The sequence below is a fragment of the Manis pentadactyla genome, chromosome 7 (assembly GCF_030020395.1).
Source record: "Manis pentadactyla isolate mManPen7 chromosome 7, mManPen7.hap1, whole genome shotgun sequence".
Taxonomy (NCBI): Eukaryota; Metazoa; Chordata; class Mammalia; order Pholidota; family Manidae; genus Manis; species Manis pentadactyla.
Window position 1 is genome coordinate 16,309,551 of NC_080025.1, and position 23,698 is coordinate 16,333,248.

At 35.3% G+C, this 23,698-nt stretch overlaps 1 protein-coding gene across 2 annotated transcripts in view; it reads left to right on the plus strand.

Annotated features, from left to right (window-relative positions):
• Positions 1–23,698, plus strand: part of SGCZ (sarcoglycan zeta) — a 916,905-nt gene that overhangs the window by 430,361 nt on the left and 462,846 nt on the right. The gene's annotated exons all lie outside the window — the stretch shown is intronic.

The following is a 23,698-nucleotide window of genomic DNA, read 5'->3' on the forward strand; positions in this document are numbered from 1 at the left end:
TGGAAGAAATATATTCAAAGTAAAAGTGAGCATCAGTCAAATTCAGTGCATAGCTTATTTCCAGGAAAACTGCCTGTTCCTATAGGGAATTAACTATATCTGGTATGAATTCCTCAAATCTTTGATTTCATTCCATGAATATTTCTGTAGTGAAATCACAGCTGAACATTGGAATCAATAGTTTAGGATGTCCAGTTGAAGGATACTTACATTTAGAAAATTATGTCTAGATATATCTTATCTTCATTTCAAAACAGGCTGCTTATCTTTTAAAAACTTGCTTGATATATACAAAAATGCTATGTACAGTTTTAAGTTTAAGTGGATTATGTTTGAAGAGTTAGGATTCACCACATAATGGTGATCCATTTTGTGATAACTGACACTGGGATTGTTTGGCACGTGTAACACCCGTTCCCTTTACTGTGCAATGAGTATCCTTCATGCTAGAAGTGTTTCTATACTTTCTATTCCCATTTTCAAAGGTATGCTGATTTATATTTATATTTATATTTATTTATATTTGTAATGTATTTATTTTACATATAAATGTATTTTTTTATATATATAAAGTATATATAAATTTATATATATTTATATATATATATATGTATATATATATATATATATAAGATAAATAAAATTATATATAAAGTATATATACTTTACATATAAATGTATTTACATATAAATGTATTACAAAAAAATGTATTTATATTACATATAAAGAATATGGGGTAGCAAGAAGCAAGGAGGGGAGAGAATGAATGAGATAATATGCATATATTGATTTTGTCTCAGTGTTTAATGTAGGTAGGTACTAAGTAACTTACTGGACACTATACTGTTATTTTCTACTAATGCAATACTACACTTGTCTATTATTATTGGTGAAGCTTATTTAGCTATTTTTAATTTTATTCACGTCATGAAAGTTAGGCATAGTAAGAGATATTTTTAAGGAAAAGGGATAAATCTACTTTCCTTTTGTGGAACTTTAAAGTTGTTGTGTATCTTTAAAATGTACTTGAAATACAGGTTTGGAGATGTGGGGAGGGTGGATATTTAGGGATTCTGGTGCTAGGCTTAATCAGACAACCGGTTCTTGTCATCTGCATAGTTCCATAAAAAAGCTTCAGTATTCCAATCATAAAAATTATGTCGTTGGTTTTGATAGGCATTTCTAAATATCTATTAAAATGTAGAATTTTTCCATCTCCATATACTCTATTAAAATAAATATTTGACAGAAAAAAATTTGTATAAAATTTTTGAGGAATCAAAGATAAGTATAGAAAGATGGTCAAAATTCCACTGAAACTAGATTCCCATTACTTATAAAATCTCTAAATTTCAGTTTTGCCCTTAATATCTATTATGCTGATGACATTTTGGGGCTTGATACAAACTTATGGAAAAGATACATATACAGAAAATTGTTACAAATTCAAGTGTAAGTAATTCTAAATATGTAATAATGCTTTGCTCTATAATTTCAATTATTTATACATCAGAAAATGAGAATAATTTCTGTTAGCTTTATGTATTAATTATGGCTGTAGGAAGTAACTGAAAATGATGAAATTAAAATTTTAAATATAAAGTAATTTTTTAAAAATCTGATTGCATTATTTTCTGAAGTAGTTTTCAAACCTCTAAATATTTGGAAAGCTACCGCTTGTTATATAAAAAGGATTTTAAATTCCCTACTTGAGATTTCAGTGTCCAGGAAAACTATAAAGTGAACAGATTATTCTTCTACCCTCTTCTGAGCCATTACTTATTTTGCAGCTTTATTGATGTAAAATTGGCATATGCATCCTGTTGATTTCATACACTTCTATATTGCAAATGATTCCCACCATAGTTAGCTAACACTGGTATTATATCACATAATTGCCATTTCATTTTTGTGATGAGAACATTTAAGAATTACTTTCTTAGCAACTTTCAAGTATATAATGTAGTATTATTAATATAATCACTTTGTGTACCTTTGATTTCCCAGAACTTATAGCTGGGAGGTAGTACTCTTTGATGAATATCTCCCCATTTCCCCCACCTTCATAAGCCCCTGGTAACCCCCTTCTACTCTGTTTCTATAAGTTCTGGGTTTTTTTAGATTCCATATATGAGATCATAAAATACTTGTCTGTCTTATTTTACTTTAGTATAATGCCCTCAAGATCCACCCATGTTGTCACAAATGGCAAGATTTCCTTATTTCTCATGGATGAAAAATATTGTGTCATATGTAATCTCACATCTTTTTTGTCCATTTATCCATTGACAGACTCATGGGTTGTTTCCATATCTTGATCTTTAAGTTACGGTGTAACGAACATGGGAGGGAAGATATCTCTTTGAAATACTGTTTTCATTTTCTTTGGATATATACCCAGAAGTGAGATTGCCAGGTCAGATGGCAGGTCTATTTTTGATCTTTTTGAGGAATCTCCACACTGTTTTTCTCAGTGGCTGCACCAATTAACATCCCCACCAACAGTGGACAAGGGTTCCTTTTTCTCCACATTCTCACCAACATTTCTTACCTTTCGTGTTTTTGATGACAGCCATCCCAACAGATGGGAGGTGATACATCATTGTTTTGACTCTGCACAGCAAAAGAACAATCAACAAAACAAAAAGGCGAACTACAGGAGAAAATACTTACAAACCATAAATATGATAAGATATGAGTGTGCAAAATATTCGAGGAACTCATGCAACTCAGTAAAAACGGCAGCAAACAAACCAATTAAGAAATGGGCAGAGAAACTAAATAAACTGTTTTTTCAAAGAAGACATGCATACAAATGTCTAACAGATACATGAAAAGATGTTCAACATGCTAATTATTTGGGCCATTACTTCCATTCTGCTGGTCAAATTCTGACACCAATTGAGGACTGACCTTTGACTTGCTCTCCTCTGGTTTATGTCACACAAAGTTAAAGATTTGATAACATCTCCATGGGATGCCCCCCACCAAGGCTGCTGTTAACAGATTCAATATCTGCTGTATACAACTAACAATCCAAAAACATCAAACCAACCCACCTAGTCCTGATCAGTGACAACCATGCATTTTGCATGTCGGATACATCTCACAGTGCGTATCTACGAAGGAGGGGGCTAATTTCCTGATGACACACACACACATGGTGTCAAAATCATAAAAGTGAAATGGAATGATGTTACAAAGGGAAAGAGAAATGGTCACAGTGCAGTGAAACCGAAGCCTGTGCTGTGGTCAGAGAAACATGGAAAGAAAGTGTGAAAGATTGTTGATGAAATCCTTCATTCACAGCGTAAGCCTCCAGTCTTGAAAGTCATAGTTTTAGAACCAAATGTTAGGTCACAGTAATAGTAAAGGGAAAGACTGTCTTCATGGAGATTTCAGTCTTGTGACAATGACAGATATAAACATGATTTCTTAATGCAGTCTGATAAATGCTATGATTAAAGGAAAAACCAGATGGAAATGTTATTTTCCCAAGTGGTCTTTTCTATTGCATCTTTTTTCCACTACCCTGCTAATGCATAATAATAGGCTGGTATATAACTGATGTATTGAAAAATTAAATAAATATATATAGAAGTTTGTAATTCTTTAGCAATAATCTCTCATTGAACACCAGCGAAGGAGAATCAGTTTCCCTTATTTATTCACTTTTCAATTATTGCCATTAGGTTATCCCTGAACCAATATCTCCAGTTAATGTATATTTTTTTAATCCAATGGAGACAAATAGGCCATACCTCTATATAGATTCAGTGTTCTATTTGTTTTCCCCAATGCAATAGGACTTCCACAAAGTGTACTGGTTTTAGTCCTAAGAAATCCAGTCACTCCTCCAGAATAGGGAACTGGAGAGGAATACAGAGTAAAATTTAGTATAAATAAATTCCTCTGCATGACAGTCACGATGGCAGACCAGGTCCCGCCAAGAGAAGGTCATACCTGGGTCTGGGCAGACAGCTACAGGAAAGAAGTGTGTTTGGGCATCTAGGCTTGTTGGCCTAAACAGACCAGCTATGCTCTTGAGAGCAAATAAGCACATTTGGCATTTTCAACCTGAAGCAGTGCACAGAAGATTTTGTTGTGCATATAGCTCTGCAGGCTTTTCTGCAGGAGAGCAGTGCTTCTCTCTCTTTATCTGTGCTCTTTTCCATTTTCTTACTTTCCTTATGGTGTTTTTTGTGAATTACTTTTATCTTCTTTTTGAAGAGACTAAAAAGAATGAAACCCTAGCCAATAATCTAAGCCTGTGGCTATCAACAGCCTGTGACTGTGGGCTCAGCCCCTTCTCTAGGCATTCAAGACCTGTAGGAGAGACTTCAAGAGGCAAAACTGGCTGGAGGAAAGATTATGAAACAATAGGCAAAGGAAAGCTGTCCTGATCCCTATACACAGGACACAGGGGCTTCTTGGCCGGATTTAGTCCGTCACTGAATTTCATTGTATAACTACTTCCTATCCTCATAGCTCTCACTTTTAAATCAGAGCAAGATGACTTATGGTTTTTCTTTTTCCCTTCTAAAGGACCCTTGTTATTTAGCTTTGTTTTTTTGCAAGAAGGAAAAAGGATAATAAGATTTGCCCAACATAATGACTGAATAAACTTGGTGCATGTGGGGGGAGAATAGGATAAATTAAAGGGAATATTCCGTTTTTCTAAAACATTGTCAATTTTGTTGCATACTTTTATGAATAGATTCTGAAGTGAGGTTGTAAATTTTATTCTTCCTCATACTTTACAAATAACTTCACAAAATGAAGAGCAGAATCTTACTACATATTCTCAATCCATGAACAGAGAAAATAAATCTGAGTCATTTAGAAGTTTTTTGTACAGGGAAGAAAATGTAGTTTCTTATCAAAATAATACTCCATTAAGGATTTAAGATTTAAAAGTGTTCAAAATATGAGAACTCTTAAGGGATGTGAATACTTGTAAATAAAACTTTGAAATAGTTGTACCTCTCATGTTTAGTTCAGTAGTAAATTAATGGCAAGCTATGTTTAATGGGATTATTCCAAATGATAACATTTGTTACTGTCTTTAAAATAGAGATTCTTCTACAGAGCTTGAAAGAATGAGATTTGGGAGTTTGCATTGAAATAAACATATTAATAAACATTATTTTATTTAGAAATATTTATTCTTAAAAAATGCTGATATATCCTGTACTTACTAACTTCAAGAAAATCTGTTGTCTTTTATAATATTGAGATCAGTGTGGTTATAGCAAATTAGTGAACAAATTCAAGGTTTCATGGCACAAATATTCTAGTAAATGTAGTTTCCTACTAAAAGCATGTATAATCTCAAGATTTTAGGTAATTAATTCTTTGAAATTAATAACCTTTAAATACTCACCCTTATTATTAAGCAGACTTAGGCTCAAATTCAAACTTGTGATTAAAAGGCAAACAGTAAATATACATTTATTTTACATTATTTGGTAACTGAAATGTAACTGTTTTCTCGCCTTTTTCCTTTCTAAGCTAAAGATAATGGCTTACTAGTGCTATGCATTTTCAGGAGTATTTGTGTTGTTTCCATTCTCATTAACCAACTTGAAATTTATGGACTACAATTTTTGCTAAGGATGAATCAAAGTATCCAGGGTATGCATGTGTATGGCAAGATATTATTAAAATGGAGGTTCAAGTAAATTAAATAGATAACTTAGCTTGCCTACCTTTCATTCCCCTGAGTTTCCTATTATGTAAACAAGGGGTGTGTGTTGATTTTTTCCAGATTGTTCTTGTTCACTAAATGGTCGTCATAGCTGCTTAAATTTTCCTCTTAATATGCGTAGGTGAACCCAAGAGCAAGCAACATGCACAATTAGACTGTCATTGTTGAGTTTTAAAGTTGGATGATTTTGTAAAACTATTGTCAGTTATGTGTGTGGATGTGCATGTGTATTTTAATTCAGTAGATTTATTGTGGCTGTTCACCTGTGCTGTCAGTGTTTAAATATCCCCACAGAAGGATCATCAGGAAGACGACAGATGGTTTATTTGAATTGCATGTTTAGATAGTTAGTGTGCTGTATAAGCTTTAGGCTGGTGTTTCTCCTCTAAAATATATGAACATTTATAAAGTTAAATCTAGTTCTTCCTTCTAAATTCAGTACTCCAGTTATCATTTTAATACTGTTGCAATCATATATCAATAAAAAGTTGTGCTTTATGTATTCTGTATATGTAAGACTAAGCAAATGGGAATATCTTACTACTTTACATTTTTGAAACACATGTATATGGTAGTTGGAACAGCTTTAGAAAAAGTTTTTTTTGAAAAACTGAGTTAAAAGAGAAGTTGATATCCATGCTATTCCATATCTAAGACCATTTAATTAAACTGTACCAATGTAATTAAATCTTTCTATATCTTTTTTCAGTGCTTTGAATATTTAATAATTCATGTTGCCCAAAGAACACATTTAATTTTCTTTTTAGACATGCTTTTGAAAAAGCAGTTTAGGAAAATATCTATATTTTATATCTGCACACAATGGCTGTAGTATGGTTTATTGCCAACCAGTTCTGGCAGTATTATAAAAAGCATTTATTTAAGTTAGTACAATTTTCTCAGATCTGTGAAATGACAGCATGTTAATGTTTTTAATGTAAATGTTTATTAGATAAAACCCCCGTAAAATTTTATATTATGGAGAAGCTACAATGCTTAAAATATTTGGAAAATTTTAAATGCTTGTCCATTACAAAATATAAAATTATTATAGTATCATATATTTGGAAGAGAAATAGAATACAATGGAACAATATATGCAAGGGGCTTTCAATGCTTCTCTCATAAGGGACTACTATAAATACAAATAATTACACTTAGATCACTTGCTTATCTCTTAGTTAATGTCTCTTGGGTTAAAGCCTAAAGGATGGGCTTAATTTTAGTAAATGCCGTTATATAACGCTGATTATTTTACAAAATAACAGTGTGAGTCAAAGGAAGGGCAGGATACAGAATAAATATGTCCACACTTCTCCCTGGAAAGCAAGAAAACAGTTGTGCGTTAGTGCCATCTAATAGCTATACACACAAGCTTGAGCGTTATACAGAACTAGGCTTTACTTTTCATTTGCTAGTTACTATAAGTTTCCAATAAAACATTTTTGTTTCCTCATCTGTTTTTGAGGTCAAATGTTTTAAGGCAAAATAATAAGTGCATTATTAAAGGTGTCAACTACTTTTATGACATATTTTAGTGATGGATAGTATAGTTTGTGGCATTAGTTTTCATGCTTTATTCTGTCACCCATGTCACCTGTGGATTATGTCAAAAGAAACAGTATAAAATCAGAAGGTGGATGGAACCCCAACTTAGTGCATCCCTCACACCTTCCTGTTACTTTTGCCAAGGTGATTTTTTAAAAAATTTCTATTGAGAAAGACCTCTCATTTACTCAGGAAAATGGGGAGATAATAATGCTCAAATGAAATATATAATTTTATTCCCCTGTGTAACCCAGAGTATGGTGTAAGCATTCCACTAACCCCAGAATGACTGAGAAAGCACAGAGTTGACTAATATTAACTGTGTAACACCTCAGGAATCGGAGTTGTGCCTATGTCAGCTCTCAATTAGTGTAGCTCCACACTGAGAAGGAGATTTAAAAACAATGGGACATCATTAGTGGACAGTGATGGTACAATATTTTGCCAACCTATCAAATGTCTGTTTACAAGCCATCCACCGGGTCCTATTAAAAAAGAAAGCAATTTCTTAGCTCCTTTGGTAGCCTGTGAAGTACAACTTGGGCACAGGGATGAGGTTATAAAGGGAAGAGGAGGGAAAAACCACACTCTCCTGCCCATTGATGGCTCTGTGTTTGTTGAAAAACCTGACCTGAGGTAAACCAATGTTAAGGCACTCAAGGATCCTTCTCTGCACTTAGCAATTTGAAGAATTCTAGCTACCCTGGTTGAAAGGTAAGCATTTTAATATACCCAAATATTTGATTTGGAATGATTTTACAGTGTCTTCCAGAATATTCTTTAAAGTCAGTGCCTCTAGAATCAAGGACAAGGAAGCTGAGAGTAACCTCTAGAAACTGTGGAGTGCTTGATAACTGTACACTTGTCCTTCTTAACTGTATGCTTTTCAAATAGTTTTATATTGCCAATTTTAACCCTACAGGCCAAGGGTATAGAAAGGATTTACTTTGCAATGGGGCCAAAAAAATGTGGCTGTAAAAGGAACCAGGGAGACCATTTCCATATACAGATAGATGCTTCTTCTTATATGTGAACTTGGGTATACTGTATCTTTTCCATTATACAGAAAATAATGTAGTACAGTTGAATGTGAAATTGTGATAGCTGAAAAGAAATGGGACTCTTTAATGATGTAGAATGATATGCATTCCCTCTTGAAAGTGCATATAGTTCACATCGGAGAGTGCCCTTTTCTCTTCCCTTTTTATGTTGAGACTCTTTGTTAATAAGATTAATTTAAGTAATGTCACTGTCATCTTTGAGGATTTTATTACTCATTATATTCATGGCCCATAGAAGTGAGAACAGTTTTCTAAAATGAAAATTAATACAAAGAAAAGGAGCATTGATATTAAAAAGGAATATGACTGGTCAGTTTTAGAGAATAAATACTTCAGTATTTAATGAATTCTGTGGTGTATAGCATCTAGATTTGGGGTAATTTTTGAGTTCACTAACAGCAAGAAACCAAATATGATATATTTGCTTTTCTTAATGGTAATCTAGATAATTAATCTTCTAGTGTGTGTGTATTATCTAAAGTTGCTTTTAAAAACATAAAATCTCTGATAAGTAACAGACTCCAATTTTATTTTCCTATGTAGGCAAACTTACTGAATTTGGATAAGTATGATTAATAATTTATCATCATTGGATAGTATACTGAAAATCATTTGTTTCTTTGTGATTATTTTCTTTCTCACTCTGTAACTTTCTGTGGCGATGCTATACTATTAACTATTAGGTCACCCCTTATCTTCATGGCTCTTAAATCCCATTTTCAAATTTAGAATCTCTGAATTTCCCTAAAGAATCTACTTGCACAAAAACAATAGTGGACAACATATAGTTAGTGAAGACTTTTTAGGGAAACAAAGATTAGATACATTCTATAATCACAACTAACAAATTTAAAAGCCTTCCCAAAACATGTGTATTCTTCAAGGTCCCTTGCCAAATCCTTAGCTGTCACTGTCTGTGGTTCTAGTAGTTGCTGACATTCACATTTCTAGGTTTTTTCCTCCCAGAGAGAGTCTACTTGGTTGACTTATCTTGTGTATATTAGTCAAAGCCATTCAGCCCAGTCTAGCTTTTGCTTGTCCCCCACCCCAACTTTCACTTTCAGACTAACTTTGGCAAAAAAGAAAAATAAAGTCTTTTTTTCTTTAATTAATACATCTTCCTGAGAAGGCAGTTTAACAATCAACTTTTGTTACCATTGTGTCCTTAGGATACCTTCACTTCTGTCCATTTCGTCTGTCCATGGAAGAAAGGAATCTAAATGAATGAAATATTCTCAGCCTATTAGACACTGATGGGCTTCAGAAAGTCATGTACTCTCTGCAAATTATCAGAGGTGTCAGAGGACAGTAAAGTGTGGTGTATTGGCATAGTAAATACAGAGGAAATTTTATGAATTATGTATGTTGCTCCTAATGAGGAAGGCCTGAGAAAAAGGCTATTAGTTAAATGGTCTAAGTTTCACTGTTGCAGGAAAAGAAAATGTTATTTCAGTTGGGTATAGCTGAGTAGCTGACATTACTTATTTTTTTTAAAAGGAATTTGATAGCAAATGGAATGGGAAAGAGAATCTTTGAGAGTGGTGTATATCATACACTAGCAGGGCAAAGGAGATCCTGAATATCTGGTGGAAAGGAAAATAAGAAAGCTGTATAAAAGGGGAAATTGTTGCACAAAATTAAAATCTTGCCAGTAAGTTAAGACACTTCCACTACAGAAAGGCATCATATGTTTGAAAATAATGTTAAGGGTACAGAGAGATTTTTTGAGATGTACAGGAAGGATAATGAAGAAATTCATATAGGAGAGTTTTCCTCTGGAAGGTAAGCTAACCTCAATAGCAGTATCGGTTGGTGGTTAATAGCATGGATCCTGGAGAAGGAATGCCTGGATTTATATGTAAGAGCTTCCTCACTTACTGCCTGTGTGAACTTGGGCTAGTTCTTAACCATTCTTTTGCTTAATTTCCTCATCTGTCAAATGTGCATAAAAATAGTGTCTCAGAATCTGCTATATAAGATCAAATCAAATCATGTATATAAAGTATTCACAACAGTATCTGTTATGGATTGAATTGTGTCCCCCAGATTTCATGTTAGGATCCTAACACCCAGTACCTCACACTATGATTGTAGTTGGAGATAGGGTCTGTAAAGAGGTAGATAATTTAAAATGAGTTATTAAGATGGGCCCTAATTCAATATGACTTAAAGATGTCCTTATAGAAAGAGTAAATTTAGACACAGAGAGCTTCAGAGGGAAGATCCCATAAAGACACAGGGGAAGATAGCCATTTATTAGCCAAGGAGAAAGGCCTCTGAAGAAATAAAATTTTCTGCTAATATTTTAATCTTGGAACTCTAAATTAATTAGAAAATAACTTTCTGTTGTTGAAGCCACCCAGTCTGTGTTAATGTATTTTGGAAGTCCTAGCAAACGAATATAGTTCGTGAATCAGTGTGCACAATATGATACTAGCTGTCTCACGTTGGAAACTTGGATTCTCAAAGACCATGGAAAATGAACAGCTTAAATAACCTTCTGTTAAAAGGGTTCACATGAGCTTGCTTCCAAGTGACCACCTATAATTCTGAAGCTCTGGGATTTTTTAGAACTTCTAGGAATAACTGTGCAAACTAGTATTACTCTGTACCTCTATTGCACACTATAGGACTCTGAGAAACCTTCCACCATCAAAAAATACCCCTCATTCATTTTCCTTTTACAGCTATTTTATTTCTGGAATATTTTGAGGCAAGTTACTTTATTTCATTTAATTCAGAATACAACAACTAAGCACTAAGAAAAATGTAACAGAGCCTACTTAAGGATAATTTGTATCTTCTAGTTATAGTGATGATCTAGTTACATAAATTTGCTCTGCAATTTCTAAGCTCTTGAAGCCAGAAAAATAAGCAGTGGTTTAGTTGCATTCCCACACAATATGGTCCATAGTTTCTTATTTCTGGCATGAGGTGTATTCAAGCAGTAGGGGTCATTATTTGAAAATGTTAGATGAAGGTACTTAAAGTTATTATCTGTGATGTGGAGATACTTGGATGAAGGTTTAAATGCACAGTAGAATCATGTCCTGAGATGAGATATTCTTCAAAGCTCAGTATGCTTTCAGTCTCCATATTTATCTACATTTATCAGAAGTTCAGAATATATGATGGGCTTCATGCATGTGTGGTGCCTTTGCTTATGATGCTCACTCATTCTGGAATGACTTCACTAATTCTTGTTACCCCCACTGCTGATAAACTACTACTCAAGTTGATTGTCATCAATTCATTAGGCCCCTTTAACAGCACAAAGTAAAAATTTCCATCATTTATGTTTCCTTGATGTGTTATGCTAATATTTATACTAATATTTAATAATTCAGGAGAATTTTGGATTGTCTACTTTGCATCAGGCACTGTGTTAAGCACTAGTTTACTGCTGGGAAAGCATAAAAATAAGTTTCACCTTCATTTCTTCTCAAATCTTTGTTTGATTTCCTTCAGGGTGGGAAATGTTTATCCCTGCCCTCAGTCTTTATGTCTCCTATGCCTAATGATTATTTGGATAAACTAAGGCTTTTATTATAGTCTTATTATTCTGAAATTGATACTCTGTTTATTGTATACAGAACATGATATTATTAAAAACTTGATGAACCTGTACCACTTCCAAGTTCAACAAGATAAAAGTAACTTTTTCAACATTTTATTTAACTATTTCATGTTTTAATAGTTTTAATCGATGCCAAATATATGTTTTTGATCTCATAGTGAGTAATGAGAAAATACCGTACTTTGAGTAGAACCATTTATTACCATTAAGTAGAATAATAAACAGTTTTTCTTATTGAACACTATGTATTCCAGAACAGTTTACATTGTGGAGGATCATGTTTGGAGGAGGTGGAGAAGTAGATACATTTGAATTGTCTCTTTACTTTGCTTTATTAGTGTAAGTGGATGAGATTATTGTTCCTTCAATATTTTTTCAATATTCTATCCATATATAAGGTATTTAGAAAAAGAATATTGCACAAATACGTATAGAATATGGCAACGATACAAAGTTCCCTGGGTGGTAGGCCCTTATTATGCCTCTTGGAATATATCAAATAGTACACTTTGGCCTAAAAGTTTTAGTGCAAATGCCCGTACATTCTATTATTGTGACATTTCTTCGTACTCTTTTTCAATGTAGAGATTCAAATACTCTTGTGACTTCTTGTAGCTGAAGTGTTCTTACCACTTGTCATTACATGGTTGATTCCTATTATTTTGTTTTATTTTTATAGATATGTTGTCTTTGGTTTCTTTCATTTCCTGCCTCAATTCACAGTCTTTGGAATTCAGTCATGATAACACAACATAATCTTGTCATACCCCTTTCATAGCCAGCTACTACATTCACAGTGCATTTTGACATTTGCTGTTTTATTCCATAAATTTATGTCAGGGTCTTGTGATACTCTCCTCTGACTTCTTGATCGGTAACAGCTTCCATGATTGCTGTTTCTGTTATTATGTCAAAGCCCTTTCAAGGCACATAAATGCTAAACACAATGGTTTAAAAAACAAGTTCAGCTTCTCCATTATCTGGTTTATGGACTGAAGATAGGAGAGGAAAAAATGTCTTTTTAACATGGGTTTTATTCCCTGCTTTGATTGACTATTCAGACAAGTATCTAGTCAAGGAGGAGAAAAATAAGAGATTCACAAATATATGATTATAAAATGTGACTCCAAAGACTTGAAATTGCTTTTAATTTTTTCTATTCATAGCAAGTTTTTAAAGCGGAGTTAAAATTAACCCTGTGGTCTGTGGCTTCTTACAGAAATATTTTTTTTTAACATTAAAATACCTTTGTATTACAAACACATATTTTATGGAATTTGAATAGTATTAGTGTCATATACATACTAGATTTCAGTATAAAAATATGAAAAGTACACATGTAATTTTACTTTGGTATCCCATTAATACAAAGCTACACAATGGCAATATTAAACTAATGTGACAAAATGATACCAGCATAAGATGGAAAACTGCTAATATCACAGCAAGTTATTAATGCCTTGCAATGGACTCTAAAGAACAGTGTGAGTAAACTTTCTTTCTTTCTTTGAGAGGGCATCTCTCATATTTATTGATCTCAACAGTCTCCAATCTTCTGAAGCATAATGAACAAGTTCTTACATGGTGAACAAATTCTTACATAGTGAATAAGTTCTTACATGGTGAACAGTGCAAGGGCAGTCATCAAAGAAACTTTCGGTTTTGATCACGCATTATGAACTATAAACAATCTGGTCAAATATGAATATTCGTTTAATTTTTACACTTGATTTATATGTGAATCCCATATTTCTCCCTTATTATTATTATTATTATTATTAATAAAATGCTGAAGTGGTAGGTAGATGCAAGATAAAGGTAGAAAACATAGTTTAGTGCTGTAAGAGGGCAAATGTAGATGATCAGGTGTGTGCCTATAGACTAAGTATTAATCCAAGCTAGACAAGGGCAACAAAACATCCACGGATGCAGAAGATTTCTCTCAAAACAGGGGGGGTGAGGTTCTAAGCCTCACCTCTGTTGATCCCCAATTTCTCACCTGATGGCCCCCCGGTGACTGTGCCTGTCTTAGGTTTTTCCTCCCTTGAGGAATCTTACCGGTCTCTGGCTAACCAGTCATCTTCCGGGGCCATACAGGGAAATGTAAAGTTGGTAAGTGAGAGAGAAGCAATATTGTTTGAAAAGGTTAGCTTTTTACTTCTTTGCAGATTTATGCCCTGTGGCTTCTATGCCCTGCATTTGTCTTGAGGTATCTTTACCGCTTGGAAGAATTATGATACTCGGTAATTTCGATATGAGGCATGAATTCTACTTAAGGGTTGTAATTAGGAAGGAAGAAGAAAAGCTATAGAAGTAGCAGACAGAAGAAAACATGGGAAGATTGATTATTTCTTTGACATATCTTCTTGTAGAATAACATAAGCATGTGTAGGTTTTAAACTACTAATTAAATTGCATACACACATTAACATAATTGGAATACAGCTACATAACCAAAGCAGACCTACAATTACCAGCCATCTCCAGTGAAACCAAAAAAACCAGTTAGGCACCCTAGGCATTTGTGAAAACTAATCAATGATATGATGGATATTGTCTAACTGAATTTGAATAGTTTGAGAAAAATCAGACAAATTAAAACAACCCATTGCTGGGAACTGTTCACATCCCATATGTTCTTTTAACAGTAGGTAGTCTATAGTCACAAGATTTTGGAGTGCTGCAACTTGTACTTCTCCTAATTCTTGGTTGAGTTCCATCAGTATAGATCCAGTCAAATTTGTTGTTTTACTGTATGCACAGGCCAGCTTAGATATCTCCTTCTTCATTCCCATGGCAAGTCCAGGAACGGGTGGGATGAATGCAGCTACAACTGCAACAGCGCCAGGATGTTTGTTGAAGTTTTTTGATGATCATCTTCTGGAATGACTCTTCCAGAGAATGTTGATGTTGGAAGTTCTTCTTCATATCGTATCTTAATTCGTTTTCTGGGTAGCCGAATTAGGCTTTGATCCTCTTTTTAAACACAAGCAAACCCTTTGCACACACTTTGATATGCCCTTTATACAATTATGAAGAACTTATTGGAGATCACCACACAGGAACTGCTTTTTTCTTTTTAAGAGAAAGGAATATTATCAGAAAAATGTATTTCCATAGCTGATCATCTGACACCCTTTAACTGATCAAAATTAAGGGTATTTAAAGCATGCATTAATTGTTGATTTACAGTTAGTTTTATACTATCAGGGAGTAATACACCTTTTCTTTCTTTTTTTTTTTTTATTATCATAATCTACAATTACATTAAGAATATTATGTTTACTAGGCTCTCCCCTATACCAGGTTCCGCCCACAAATCCCTTCACAGTCACTGTCCATCAGCATAGCAAAATGTTGTAGAATCACTACTTGTCTTCTCTGTGTTGTACAGCCCTCGCCTTTCTCCCACCCCACCCATTATGCATGCTAATCATAATACCCCCTTTCTTCTTCCCCTTCCTTATCCCTCCCTACCCACCCATCCTCCCTAGTCCATTTCCCTTTGGTACCTGTTAGTCCATTCTTGGGTTCTGTGATTCTGCTGCTGTTTTGTTCCTTCAGTTTTTCCTTTTTTCTTATACTCCACAGATGAGTGAAATCATTTGGTATTTCTCTTTCTCTACTTGACTTATTTCACTGAGCATAATACCCTCTAGCTCCATCCATGTTGTTGCAAATGGCAGGATTTGTTTTCTTCTTATGGCTGAGTAATATTCCATTGTGTATATGTACCACATCTTCTTTATCCATTCATCTACTGATGGACACTTAGGTTGCTTCCAATTCTTCGCTTTGTAAATAGTGCTGTGATAAACATAGGGGTACATCTGTCTTTTTCAAACTTGAGTGCTGCATTCTTAGGGTAGATTCCTAGGAGTCGTATTCCTGGGTTAAATGGTAAGTCTATTTTGAGCATTTTGAGGAACCTCCATACTGCTTTCCACAATGGTTGAACTAGTTTACATTCCCACCAGCAGTGTAGGAGGGTTCCCCTTTCTCCGCAACCTCGCCAACATTTGTTGTTGTTTGTCTTTTGGATGGCAGCCATCCTTACTGGTGTGAGGTAATACCTCATTGTAGTTTTAATTTGCATTTCTATGATAATTAGCGATGTGGGGCATCTTTTCATGTGTCTTTTGGCCATCTGTATTTCTGTTTTGGAGAACTGTCTGTTCAGTTCCTCTTCCCATTTTTTAATTGGGTTATTTGTTTTTTGTTTGTTGAGGCGTGTGAGCTCTTTATATATTGTGGACATCAAGCCTTCATCGGATGTGTCATTTTCAAATATATTCTCCCATACTGTAGGGTTCCTTTTTGTTCTATTGATGGTGCCTTTTGCTGTACAGAAGCTTTTCAGCTTAATATAGTCCCACTTGTTCATTTTTGCTGTTGTTTTCCTTGCGCGGGGCGATATGTTCAAGAAGAGGTCACTCATGTTTATGTCTAAGAGGTTATTGCCTATGTTTTTCTAAGAGTTTTATGGTTTCATGACTTACATTCAGGTCTTTGATCCATTTTGAATTTACTTTTGTGTATGGGGTTAGACAATGGACCAGTTTCATTCTCCTACATGTAGCTGTCCAGTTTTGCCAGCACCATCTGTTGAAGAGACTGTCATTTTGCCATTGTATGTCCATGGCTCCTTTATCAAATATTAATTGACCATATATGTCTGAGTTAATGTCTGGATTCTCTAGTCTGTTCCAGTGGTCTGTGGCTCTGTTCTTGTGCCAGTAGCAAATTGTCTTGATTAATATGGCTTTATAGTACAGCTTGAAGTTGGGGAGTGAGATCCCCCCTACTTTATTCTTCTTTCTCAGGATTGCTTTGGCTCTTCGGTGTCTTTGGTATTTCCATATGAATTTTTGAATTATTTGTTCCAGTTCGTTGAAGAATGTTGCTGGTAATTTGATAGGAATTGCATCAAATCTGTATATTGCTTTGGGCAGGATGGCCATTTTGACGATATTAATTCTTCCTAGCCAAGAGCATGGGATGAGTTTCCATTTGTTAGTGTCCCCTTTAATTTCTCTTAAGAGTGACTTGTAGTTTTCAGGGTATAGGCCTTTCACTTCTTTGGTTAGGTTTATTCCTAGGTATTTTATTCTTTTTGATGCAATTGTGAATGGAATTGTTTTCCTGATTTCTCTTTCTATTGGTTCATTGTTAGTATATAGGAAAGCCACAGATTTCTGTGTGTTGATTTTGTATCCTGCAAATTTGCTGTATTCCGATATCAGTTCTAGTAGTTTTGGGGTGGAGTCTTTAGGGTTTTTTATGTACAATATCATGCCATCTGCAAATAGTGACAGTTTAACTTCTTCTTTACCAGTATGGATTCCTTGTATTTCTTTGTTTTGTCTGATTGCCATGGCTAGGACCTCCAGTACTATGTTATATATCTGTGGGGAGAGTGGGCATCCCTGTCTTGTTCCCGATCTCAGAGGAAAAGCTTTCAGCTTCTCGCTGTTCAGTATGATGTTGGCTGTGGGTTTATCATATATGGCCTTTATTATGTTGAGGTACTTGCCCTCTATACCATTTTGCTGGGAGTTTTTATCACGAATGGATGTTGAATTTTGTCAAATGCTTTTTCAGCATCTATGGAGATGATCATGTGCATTTTGTCTTTCTTTTTGTTGATGTGGTGGATGATGTTGATGGATTTTCGAATGTTGTACCATCCTTGCATCCCTGGGATGAATCCCACTTGGTCATGGTGTATGATCTTTTTGATATATTTTTGAATTTGATTTGCTACTATTTTATTGAGTATTTTTACATCTACATTCATCAGGGATATTGGTCTGTAATTTTCTTTTTTGGTGGGGTCTTTGCCTGGTTTTGGTATTAGGGTGATGTTGGCTTTATAGAATGAGTGTGGGAGTATTCCCTCCTCTTCTATTTTTTGGAAAACTTTAAGGAGAATGGGTATTATGTCTTCTCTGTGTGTCTGAAAATTCCGAGGTAAATCAGTCCGTCCTGGGAGTTTTGTTCTTTGGTAGTTTTTCGATTACCATTTCAATTTCTTCGCTCGTAATTAGTTTGTTAACTTTTGTGTTTCTTCCTTGGTCAGTCATGGAAGGTTGTATTTTTCTAGGAAGTTTTCCATTTCTTCTATGTTTTCCTTCTTGTTGGCATATAGGTTTTCTTAGTAGTCTTTAATAATTCTTTGTATTTCTGTGGAGTCCGTCGTGATTTTTCCTTTCTCGTTTCTGATACTGTTGATTTGTGTTCACTCTCTTTTCCTCTTAATAAGTCTGGCTAGAGGCTTATCTATTGTTTATTTTCTCAAAGAACCAGCTCTTGGTGTCATTGATTTTTGCTATTGTTTTATTCTTCTCCACTTTGTTTATTTCTTCTCTGATCTTTTTTATGTCCCTCCTTCTGCTGACTTTAGACCTCATTTGATCTTCTTTTTCCAGTTTCAATAATTGTGATGTTAGACTATTCATTTGGGATTGTTCTTCCTTCTTCAAGTGTGCCTGGATCGCTATATACTTTCCTCTTAAGACTGCTTTCACTGCATCCCACAGAATTTGGGGCTTTGTGTTGTTGTTGTCATTTGTTTCCATATATTCCTTGATCTCTATTTTTATTTGTTCATTGATCCATTGATTATTGAGGAGCATGTTGTTAAGCCTCCATGTGTTTGTGAGCCTTTTGTTTTCTTTGTAGAATTTGTTTCTAGTTTTATACCTTTGTGGTCTTAAAAGTAGGCTGGTAGAACTTCAGTATTTTGGAATTTACTGTGGCTCTTTTTGTGGGCTAGTATGTGGTCTATTCTGGAGAATGTTCCATGTGCACTTGAGAAGAATGTGTATCCTGTTGCTTTTGGATGTAGAGTTCTGTAGATGTCTTTTAGGTCCATCTGCTCTACTGTGTTGTTCAGTGCTGCCGTGTCCTTACTTATTTTCTGCCCAGTGGATCTATCCTTTGGGGTGAGTGGTGAGTTGAAGTCTCCTAAAATGAATGCATTGCAGTCTATTTCCCCGTTTAGTTCTTTTAGTATTTGTTTCACATATGCTGGTGCTCCTGTGTTGGGTGCATATATATTTATAATGGTTATATCCTCTTGTTGGACTGAGCCCTTTATCATTATGTAGTGTCCTTCTTTATCTCTTGTTACTTTCTTTGTTTTGAAGTCTATTTTGTCTAATATTTGTATTGTAACCCCTGCTTTCTTCTCGCTGTTGTTTGCCTGAAATATGTTTTTCCATCCCTTGTCTTTTAGTCTGTGCATGTCTTTGGGTTTGAGGTGAGTTTCTTGTAAGCAGCACATAGATGGGTCTCACTTTTTTATCCATTCTATTACTCTGTGTCTTTAGATTGGTGCATTAAGTCCATTTACATTATTGAAAGATATGTACTTATTGCCATTGCAGGCTTTAAATTCGTGGTTACTGAAGGTTCAAGGTTAGCCTCTTTAGTATCTTACTGCCTAACTTAACTCGCCTATTGAACTATTATATATACTGTCTGGGGATTCTTTTCTTCTCTCCCTTATTATTCCTCCTCCTCCATTCTTCATATGTTGGGTGTTTTGTTCTGTGCTCTTTTTAGGAGTGCTCCCATCTAGAGCAGCCCCTGTAAGATGCCCTGTAGAGGTGGTTTGTGGGAGGCAAATTCCCTCAGCTTTTGCTTGTCTGGGAAGTGTTTAATCCCTCCATCATATTTTAATGATAATCGTTCTGGATACAGTATCCTTGGTTCAAGCCCTTCTGTTTCTTTGCATTAAATATATCATGCCATTCTCTTCTGGCCTGTAAGATTTCTGTCGGGAAGTCTGATGATTGCCTGATGGGTTTTCCTTTATAGGTGACCTTTTTCTCCCTAACTCCCTTTAAAACTCTTTCCTTGTCCTTGATCCTTGCCATTTTAATTATTATGTGTCTTGGTGTTGTCCTCCTTGGTCCTTTCTGTTGGGAGTTCTGTGTATTTCCGTGGTCTGTTCGATTATTTCCTCCCCCAGTTTGGGGAAGTTTTCAGCTATTATTTCTTCATAGACACTTGCTATCCCTTTTCTTCTCTCTTCTTCTTCTGGTACCCCTATAATACAGATATTGTTTCTTTTGGATTGGTCACACAGTTCTCTTAATATTGTTTCATTCCTGGATATCCTTTTATCTCTCTGTCAGCTTCTATGCATTCCGTTCTCTGGTTTCTATTCCATCAATGGCCTCTTGCATCTTATCCATTCTGTTTATAAATCCTTCCAGAGTTTGTTTCACTTCTGTAATCTCCTTCTGGCATGTGTTATCTCCCTCCAGACTTCATCCCATTGCTCTTGCATATTTCTCTGCATCTCCATCAGCATGTTTATGATTTTTATTTTGAATCTTTGTCAGGAAGACTGGTTAGGTCTGTCTCCTTCTCTGGTGTTGTCTCTGTGATCTTGGTTTGCCTGTTATTTTGCGTTTTCATGGTGATAGAAATAGTTTGCAGAGCTGGGACGAGTGATGGCTGAAGAACTTCCCTTCATGTTGGTTTGTGGCCCTCCTCTCCTGGGAGAACAGCGACCTCTAGTGGCTTGTGCTGGGCAGCTGCTCGCAGACAGGGCTTCTGATTCCTGCCCTACTGCTATGGAGTTTATCTCTGCTGTTGCTGTGGGCGTGGCCTGACTCGGGCGGCTGCTCCAAAATGGTGTAGCTGCTTTGGAGTGGGAGCGGCTGCGAGGCTATTTATCTATTTTAGGGGCCTCCGTGCTCCCTGCTGCCCAGGCGGTTAGAGTGCCCAGAGATCCCTGGATTCCCTACCTCTGGATTAAGTGTCCCGCCCTGTCCCTTTAAGACTTCCAAAAAGCACTCGCCAAAACAAAACAACAACAACAACAACAACAACAAAATTTAATAAATAATTTTAAAAAAAAAAGCCTTTCGCTTTTCTTTGTCCTCAGGCGCTGGCCTCAGGGACCCACTCACTGGTCTTGCTGCCCTGTTTCCCTAGAATCCAGGGCCCGGTGCATGCACTGTGTCTGTGCTCTGGTCCGGATGGTGGGGGCTGGATGTTCAGCAGTCCTGGGCTCCCTCTCCCTCCTGCTCCGACTCCTCTCCTCCTGCTGGGTGCTGGTAGGAGGGGCGCTCGGGACCCGCGGGGCCGGAGCTTGTATCTTACCCCCTTCATGACGCACTGGGTTCTTGCAGGTGTGGATGTGGTCTGGATGTTGTCCTGTGTCCTCTGGTCTCTATTCTAGGAAGAGTTGTCTTTGTTATATTTTCATAAATATATGTAGTTTTGGGAGGAGATTTCCGCTGCTCTACTCACGCCGCCATCTTGGTTCCGCTTCTTACAGAAATATTTTAAAAGTATGATTCCTTTTTAAATATTCCACCATTTTCTCATGTTAGCCTATCTGCATTATAAAGCATTTAATATTATTATATTTTTCTTAAACATATTTATTTAATTAGTCCTATTAATTACTACCAATTGCTGCTGTTAACTAGTCCAAATTATAGCATTTAAATAGCAGAAAAGAAAAAAATACTGATGAGACCTATATTCAAATAAACTCATTTTTCATAAAAAAAATGAAAAAACATCTAAAATGTTTTTGTGAACAAGTTGTCATTACAAAAGGAGTGATCAATATTATGTATTTTAAGAATTAAATCTTATAAAACAATGTATTTGAGAGAAATTGTTCATGCAGGATAATTGTTTATTGAAATTTAATACTGGCAGGTTTATTTGAAGTTAAAGGGTGCCCACATTTGATTGGAAACAGGTATGATGAAACATGGAAATAACTGTTATGAAAGGAGATTTTGTATTCACTGATTCAGAAGGCAGAGCCTGAGGTACAGCGCCATGCAGAGAAGTGCTAGGGTCACTGGAGAGGCAGGGTGTGAGGGGGGAAACACGGGTGAGATCTTCTATGTGGTTACCATGGGAAGGAACGGACAGGGCAAGGGAGTTGGCCAAGCAGGCTTAGGGTTGGATAGGTGAATAATTTTGGCATGCTCTGGGCCTTAAAGTGTATCCCTTGTTGGCTGATCTTGGTCCCTGGGATGACTAGGGCAAATATACGGTAGCCCAGAGTGTGAGCCCTGTGAGAACCAGACTAGGGATCTGTTCAGGCTGTGGTCTCTGGATTGATTGGTTTATATATCAGACATTCTGGCAGGTGAGTTGTTTACTATCTCTAGGAATGACTAGCCTTGGGAGGGGCACTCTCTCCAAGGCCTGCAAGGCCTCAGGTATCACAGCGCAGAGACAATGGTTAGTACCGTGTCTTAAATCGTAAACCCATATACAATTGATGGAAATCTTGTCTGTAGATAAGAATTTAAAAATGTGTTTTAGAGCATGATTCCCAAGACATTATTGGTAGACTATTAATTATGCTACCAGAAAAATGAACAATATAGTGCTTAATTTCTTGTGACTAAAAAGAAAAAAAAAAGACAATTATAGTTGAAAGTGAGTTATAGTTTATAAGCACTTCTTCACCAAGTATTTTGTCTTGCCCACAATCGTGCATGTATGGTTTTCCCCATTATAAAGAAGAGACATGTTTAAAGAGGTTAAGTAACTTGTCAGAACCACTGTATCAGTAAATGGTAATAGAAGCCCAATCATCTACTTTTTTAAAATTGAAATATAGTTGATATATAATATCAATTTCAAATGTACAGTATAGGTTACGTAATTGTATTTTCTTGATCAACCTTTGCAAAACATCTCTATTATGATACCATTTTCAGTCTTACTCCTTTTTGACATAAATAATCAACAACTTTTTGATAAGCAAAGTGTAAAAGGAGTAGAATTCTAGTGCTCTTTTAGTCTAGAAATTATTGTCTACTTTTTAATTTAGTACAGAAATAGGTATTAATATTGATCTTAGAAAAATGTATATTAAATTCACATTCACATTTTTACCAATTTGTGCTCCTTCTTTGACTCTAGCATCTATATTCTTTGGATTCATCTTGCTTTTTATGAAATTACATCATTTAGTTGCAGTGCTTTCTCTCAGGGTATGTAGATATGAAAGAAGCTCTCAGTCTTTATTTCATCTTCCCTCTGAATTTACACATAATATATGACCGGTGGATTAAGAAGATAAAAACTGATGTCAGAATAGTGGTCACCTCTCAGACACAATTATGGAAATGCAATTTTTTGAGGAGCAAAGTGTGGATTTCATCTTTAGTTTATGCTTTATTAGAAATGTTTTTAGTAAATACAAGGAATTATTTGCCTTTATTAAGTTGTTATTATATGTGCATGTGTTTTTGTTATATAGCTCTGAATTTTTCTATTTGAAAGATTTTATAATGGAAAAGGAAAATAGAGTAAATTACATTTAAGTATGTGTATACTTCCAAACTGCCTTTTTTTCTTCTGCACTATTTCCAATGTCTTATATTTAAGTAGTACAGAGTAGGAGAAAATATTCAGGGTCAAACACTGGAAAGCTTCTGCCATCTACAAATTGAAGCCTAGAATGATTACTGAAGATGAGGTACATTTTTCCCAATCTCTCACTTGATAACATAATTCAATTGATATATAGTTATTTTGAGATTCCACAGACTTAAAGCAGTTGTTCTTTATCACTAAGACAATGCCTAAAATATTCATTGCATTAGGCTATTCATTTTCTTAAGCCTTAGTCCATTAACACAGTCAGAACTCATCCTTATCATATTGTTTCATTGCCCTGTACGTTACTGTAAAGACAGTGAAAACCTTTCTTAAGGTGAGAAAGAAGGGATCACTAAAACTTATTAGTATAATGTTTTGGACAGCCTTTTTATTGAAAAATTTGTGTTGCGTTTATAAAAGTAAATATT